The sequence below is a fragment of the Osmerus mordax genome, chromosome 20, assembly GCF_038355195.1.
Source record: "Osmerus mordax isolate fOsmMor3 chromosome 20, fOsmMor3.pri, whole genome shotgun sequence".
Taxonomy (NCBI): domain Eukaryota; kingdom Metazoa; phylum Chordata; class Actinopteri; order Osmeriformes; family Osmeridae; genus Osmerus; species Osmerus mordax.
The window spans coordinates 13,263,189-13,269,188 of record NC_090069.1 but is presented as its reverse complement, the minus strand read 5'-3'; positions in this window follow the sequence as shown (position 1 = coordinate 13,269,188).

The following is a 6,000-nucleotide window of genomic DNA, read 5'->3' as shown; positions in this document are numbered from 1 at the left end:
TGCTCGGTACGGCTCCGCGCTGCAAGAGAAGCCGTGTGTTGGTGAACCCCGTCTGTCTCTGGTCCATGTTAAAACTGTCCACCGTGAAATGGTCAGTGGCGCAGAGGCGGCTGTTGGAGTTTATCCAAAGCTTTCCATGAGCGTGGCTCTTCACAAAATCTATCCACCTATTTTTCCTTTCATTATCAACAGGGAACTTAAATGGCGTTGCAGCGCAGCTGGAGTTCTTGCATCCAGGGAAGATGCAGTTGCGGGTGGTGGGAGACATCCTGAAGCTAGCTAGCTAGCTGATGTAAGCTACAATAACAGTACAGCAGGAGGAGCCATTCAGTGATCTGACGTAGATGGGGCGAAATGACGTAGATAGGGCATTTTTTGGCTCCGCCCATTAAAACCGGATCTGAAAACCGCAGAGAAACTGTTCTTCAGTCTAACGCCTGGGACACACTGGCTGCGAAGCGCCTGGACGCGCCGCGCAGCGCCACGATCGGCTACGACTGAGCAAAAGCTGTTCACACCAGACACGCATTTCTCCGCGCCGGTCACCAAACCTTTCAGCTACTCTGAGCTTTCCTTTACGCTGACATGGTACATAAACATGGCATTGGCTATATCCCAGCATTGATCCTTATCTACGTTGTCCTTGTAAAATTGTTGCTGACATACAACAACTCCCTGTGCTTTTCAACTTCGAGAATTCATTTGATGCTGATTTTAGAAATCTACTTGGGGGTTCTCTCTCGGTAGGCTATGTCTGCTTGTGTGTTGTGTGCAAACGCGTGACAACTCGTTTCTCTCAAACAAACAACAACTACGGGCATGCTAGCTCAACCGATCTATCCGTTTATTTTCATTCGTTTTCATCAGGGTAACCACATGTAAAGGACGTTCGTTACCAACATTGTGTAATTATAAAGTCTACAACTTTACAAATGTTAACCGTAGTCTACAATTAATGGAGTAAAATCTTTAACACGTTTTTTTATTCAAATATATCAACTAATATGGTGTATATCATCCTGCAGCTGATTTCGCAAGCGTCTTGCGAAACAATTCGACCAGCTGCCGAAACGATCGCTGCAGATCGCAGGCAATCGCAGCGCTTCGCAGCCAGTGTGGTCAGTCCCATTTGATAACATGGGCGCCGAAAGAAAAAAGGAGGTGCTTCCAGGCGCGTCGCAGCAGATCGCAGGCAGTGTGTCCCAGGCTTAACTCCACATTTCAGTGCGACAAAGTTTTAGCGCTTTGCACATGCTTTCAGGAATTCATTTCACATGTATATAATGTACTTAGAAGCAAAACATGGAATTTACTTTACAGGATCTTTAAATACAATGCGGGAGAATAAGTTTGAACGTTGTGAAGCAATCGAAGAAATAGTAGAATTTCAAGAGGCAGTATGGAAGCTGAACTGCATCATCTAACAAAGCTAAGAGCTTAAATAGCCTACAATGCGGGAGAAGCTGAAAGCTGAACTGTTAAACTGTAGAAGTAGTAGAAGTAGTATATTCGTTTTAGTAGCTGAAATTATAGTGCTCTTAGTCTTTTAATGAGACTAGTTGACTGAATAGCTCTGTCTTGTGACTCCACTAATCAGCTAATACAAATCACCTGCGTGATACTGAGTGGTGCGTGTCTGTCGTTGCCACGGTGATGGTGCAGCTATGATTGCTAACGCGCTGAGGGCAGAGAATAACAGAAATGTATCTAGAATCCACACCTCACACAAGTTAACCGAGACGCAAAACTGTACGTCCAATCCAAAGATATTCTTTATATGTCTGTGCAGTCAGAAATACGACTCTACCTGCAGTTTCAAAATCTTGTTCTTTTTGCTTTCTCTGACGATTTTGTCACCAGATTTGCATTGGTCTCTATGGGGCGAGAGTTGGACTTTGTCTCGCTTTCGTGGGGCTCTGAACAAATATGTACGTCTGTTGGATTCAACAGACAACTGTCTACGACCAGCACAAAATTAGCTATCTATTGATCCAAAAATGAAGCATGAAGAGTGAAAATTGTGGCAATGCTGGCAAACTAGAAATATTTTTTCAACAACATCCGAAGCTGCCCTCCACTCTAAGCGTTTCAGTCTGCACTCTAGGATTTCACGTACACACCCATGTAAATCTCAGAAACGGCTTGAAAAAGTCATGAAACGTAATCAGTGATATTGAACAAAGTTGAATAGATGATAGCTGAATTATTTAAAAATAGTTTAGGGTTTTGTCAACATTTAAAGTTTAAATGGTGGCTCTAGCTGAAAGATTGAGGTAGAAGAAGGATTTGGAAGTTGAAGAAGTTTAAAGAAGTTTGAGAGGATTTGAAAGAAAACTCCATTGGAAACCCATGTTAAAAATATTATGAATATTGATTTATATTAATTCAAGCATAAGAGGTACAAAGCTGAAAAGTCATAGCAGGAATGGCCTGAAACTGCTGAATTTTTTTATAGCTGAACGGTTTTAATAGCTGAAGATTTGAAGGCGCTGAAACGTGCCACGGAAGAAATAGAATAAGAAGAATATGAAGAAGTTGAATAAAGATTCAAAGAATAATACTTGGAATGCTGAAGCAGTATTCCAACAATAATAATAAGTTGAATAAAGATTCAAAGAACAATACTTGGAATGCTGAAGCAGCATTCCAACAATAAAGATTCCAAGAACAATACTTGGAATTCTGAAGCAGCATTCCAACAATAAGTTGATTAAAATGTCAAAGAAGAATACTTGGAATGCTGAAGCAGCATTCCAACAATGACACCATATTTAACAACATCAATGCTGTAGCCTGTCGACCATACAACGCATCATCCAACGGCACCAAGTGACAATGAAACAACTTTACAAGGTGCCATTTGAGAGAAACTGACAGTCAGGAATCTGCGACATGACTTTGTAGAGGTATGTATGCAACACTACTTCCAGTACTTCAGACATAACATATTTACTCATCTGTATATCCTTTTGTCTGTTAGAGTATTGGAGATGGATGCCCATATAATTCGCCATGAATTTATTTACAGTTTTTTTTTAACACACTTTTCTCAAAACAATAACGGCTTTCTCAAAACTGCACACACAAAACTGAAAACCTCACACACAAAATGCTAAACCTGACACTCCCTTTGTAAGATGACTCCTTGCTATTACAGTTTTTCTCAATTGTTTACACACAAATACTGGTACTTGAGACACAATGACCACAACATGTAACTCATGCACCAACCCCATGAACCAATTCTGCTAAACTACAAGCACAATTCCTGCTTTACACTCAAATTGCAGTTCTAAAACACACTTTTTTCAAAACACTACACACAATTCTCTGCATTTGGCACAATTTTCATGAAGAAAATCTTTTGTTTTCACAAGGAACACACTGCCATTCAAATACGCACTCTGACTCATCGCAAGGACAAACACCTGTCACACAGTTTTACAATTAGCAATCAGAGCTTTAGCATAAAAGGGCAACAAGTGACCTCTTCTGTTTTTGAGCAATGGATGCCAACATTGGAAACAGAGGCAGAGGAGTGAGAGTAAGAGGAGGAGGACGAGGATGAGGAGGGCCAAGGACCATAATCTCTGATGAGATCCGAGCCGCTTTGGTTGACCATGTAGTCAACCATGGTCTAACAATGAAGGAGGTTGGGCAAAGAGTACAGCCAAATTTGAGCAGGTACACTGTAGCATCCATCATCCGGACTTTCCGAAATGAGAATAGGTAAGAAATCTACTCTCACTACAAAATTGCAGTAGGCCTACTGCATATCAATACAGTACTCAATGAGTACAGTAGTACAGTATTGCCTGTGGACTGTTCTGTAGGACTGTACATTACATTTATTCATTTTATTCATTTACAAATAAAGTATGTTTCAAGTATTTGGGAAATGTATTCCTACTTTGTATTCCTAGACAGTATTTACAGTATTTTACTATTTGTTTGGCAGAACTGAAAGATTACCAACACAAGGTGGTCGGGAACATCTTCTGTCTCCTGAACAGAAAACTGAAATCATGAACATGGTCCTAGAAAATAACGCCATAACATTACGGCAAATACAAAGAAAAATAATAATAATGTAACTGTGTACACTATACAGTAAATGATTATGTTGTTTTGTATGTAGAGCACTGTATGTGCAACTTTGTGTTGGTTGGGATGTACACTGCTTACATTTTTTTTCTGGGAAAAATACGTAAAATATATTTGTTACCGTGTATTTCTGTGATCTGAGTATAAAAACAATATTCTCAATATTTTATAACACACTGAACAAAAAAAGGCCTAAATCACTATGATGATAGTGTTTTACATTGAGCACATCAGTGTTCAAATGGTTCTTATAAATGTCGATTCATATGATGGGTTGTGTGTGTCATTTGAAGACAAAATACCATTTTGAGAAGAAATAACATTGTTTTGAATGTAAAGTTTAATTTTGCAGGAGAAGTGAGGGGTTTTGCCCATTGTGTGTGTGTTTTCTTGATTTGTGTGTAGAGTTCTGAGAGTATGAGGTATGCATTCTGAAAATGTGTGTAACCAATCGAGAAAAATTGTAAATCTCTTACTTGTTCATAAAATGGAACTTGTGTTCTCATTTGGTACACACCGCCATATTTTCAAATGACACACACATACCATTCATAACAGTACACACAACTTAGCATTTGCTGCACACTACCAAGCATTCACAGCACACTGTAGTGCAAAAGGCTGAAAACACAATTATAGAAATGGAACACACAATATGAATGACAATGGCTCTAGAGAATGAGCCCTTTATCCTTTTGTAAAAATGTCTCAGTGTAGACCTACATTTTTCGTAGTCAAACATAAAATAGCAGACAAATATGCAGCAAAAAAAGTTTTTTAATTTTGGTACACACAGAGAACAGGCTGACGGTCTGGACGTTCCTGAATGTAGCATGGTCAGCCAGGATCCTAGTTTGTATTTGTCGGAGTGTGATAGCGTTGTTCTCACAAACCATATTTACAATTTCAGTCTCCTGTTCGGCTGTGTAAGTAAGTAAGTAACACTTTATTTATATAGCACTTTTCATACAAGAATTGCAGCTCAAAAGTGTGTGTTCTTCCTCCACGGTGTGGTTCTCTTTCAGTCCTGCAAAATACAAATACTGTGAGCACACTGTATTCTATTGATATGCAGTATTACAGTACACAAGGCAAATTGATTTTGTACTTGTTCTCCATCCTGAAGATTCTAATGATGGCAGCAACTGTGAAGCGGCTGAGATTTGGTTGGACCCTCTGGCCAGCCTCCCTCATGCTCAAACCATGGTTGAGCACATGGTCTACCACAGTGGCCCGAATCTGATTAGAGACGACCGTTCTCCTTCTTTCTCCTCCTCCTCCTTCTTTTCCTTGTCCTTCTCCTCCTCTTCCTCCTCCTTGTCCTCATCCTTGTCCTCTTCATCTTTGTCCTCCTACTCTTCCTCCTCCTCTTCATTCTCTCTGTCCTCCTACTCCTCCTCCCCCTTGTCCCCTCCTTCTTGTCCTCCTCCTCTCACTCTTACCCCTCTCCTTCTCTGGTTGTCAATGTTCTAAGTTCTCCATTGTTCACCAAACAAAACAGAAGCCCAAGGCCCCTTTTATGCTGCAGTCCTGATTGCAAATTGCTCACCAGACCTGAGTGTTTAGAGATTTCAATAGTTATGTGTTGTAGGTTGATGCTTCGAGATTTTACTTAAGAAGTGTGTGCAACAACTGAACATTGTGTGTAGTGTTTTGACAACAAGGTGATGTGTAATTGACATCAGTGTGTAAACAAGGAAAGTCCAAGTCTAATGCAGATAAGGGAGTGTGAAGTAGTGTCAAATTGGGTCGAGCAATTGGTACATGAAGTGAAGGTTGTGAAAATTGTGCCAAATTTTTGCTTTTTGTGTGTTAACAATTGTGAAAAACTGTATGTGGATGAGGTTGGCTTCAACCTCACCAAAACCCGGCGCCGCGGAAGAAAAGTAATAGGAC